At 46.8% G+C, this 1,392-nt stretch overlaps 1 non-coding gene across 1 annotated transcript; it reads left to right on the plus strand.

The window, feature by feature from the left end:
* Positions 1 to 819: 819 nt before the first annotated feature.
* LOC115830568 lies at positions 820 to 922 on the plus strand. Its single transcript, XR_004026116.1, has one exon. It is a non-coding gene; the product is annotated as a small nucleolar RNA U13 (small nucleolar RNA).
* Positions 923 to 1,392: the final 470 nt, after the last annotated feature.

Here is a 1,392-nt window from a genome sequence, read left to right on the forward strand (position 1 = left end):
TCCTTTGCAGGTGTCTAAGCTTAGCGTTTCTGTGAGGAAATCTGGGGGCTGGCTCTGTGGACTCACTGAAAGCTCTCTGCTGACAGAATCAGATAATCAGCTAATACCTGACCCCGCCGCGTCCTAAGCCTTGGACTGATACATAACAATGTCATCAGGCCTGCCTTCTAAGAGCCTTAGCCAGCTTACCTCCTCTTTCAGAGAATCTGCCCTGGGTAATTATTCCAAACTCGTGCCTGTGAAGTGGGCTAAGTGTCCTGTCGCTGTAATCCTCTGGGACGATCTCTCATAACACCCCCTTCTCTTCACAATTAGCACTCCCGAAGTTCTGTGCTGGCCCTTGGAGGTGGTAGCTTACTCCCGCCAGTGGGTAGCTCCCTTAGATGAGTTCCTGAGAAAATGGGTTGAGACAAAAGATTGGCCCTGGGATCCACAGAGGTGGAGGCCAGGAGGAGGCCCCCAAGTGCACCTGTTCCAGGAATCCCAAGCTGAGAGCCAACCCTTCCCAACCAACCTTGCAAATGGTCACTGGCCCACCCATTCAGGTCAACGGAAAACTGGTGCAAATGAAGTAGCAGAGGCCCAAGATGTCCAACTGCCTCCAGCTTAGGAGCATTCCGAGGAGGGGAAATATTTGACTTGTTGGTAAATCAATATTTGTGTTTTTGCACAAAGCCAGGAGAGTTACCTGCTCCTCAGTCTGGAATGGGTACCTGCAGAGTGGGAGGGAAGAGACAGCCTAGACTAGAATCTCAGCTCTGGACTTCCCTTAACCACCTCTCTGAGTGTCCTGAATTTCCTCATCTTAGGAAAGGGGAGGTCCTTTTGTAGTTCATAAGCGAGATGATTGGGTGTTCAGGCACATGTGTGAGTATGCCTCCTTCAAACCTTGTTACAACGTCAGCACATTACCCGCCTGACATGAAAAAAAAAAAAAGGGAGGGGGAATAATAGTATCAACCTCATGGGGATTTCTGTGAAGACCAAATGAGCAAGTAAGTGCCAATTGCATAATGGCAAGCACATCGTGAATGCCTAATACACTTCAGCCTTTTTAAATTGCTTTTATACTCATTCAGTATTTTATAGTTTACAAAGCATGTCCACATATACATATTAACTAATTCAGTCCTCACGGCATCCCTGGAAGGAAGTCATTATGGACTCCAAGTTTTGGGGACGGAACATCAAAGCTCAGGGAAATCTAACGACTTGCCCAAGGTCAATAATTCATATTTTTAAACAATCCAATCAAGACCCGTTGCTTGCTTAGGACTTTGACCATTTGGTACAGGTATCAACAGCTAAACACCAAATGTGAATCGTTACCCACTTCCTTGATGTGTCTTGCCAAAAGGGTATGATTGTGGTTTCATGCTGAACTGACCTGCA

This window comes from Nomascus leucogenys, chromosome 15, assembly GCF_006542625.1.
Source record: "Nomascus leucogenys isolate Asia chromosome 15, Asia_NLE_v1, whole genome shotgun sequence".
In the NCBI taxonomy this organism is placed as follows: domain Eukaryota; kingdom Metazoa; phylum Chordata; class Mammalia; order Primates; family Hylobatidae; genus Nomascus; species Nomascus leucogenys.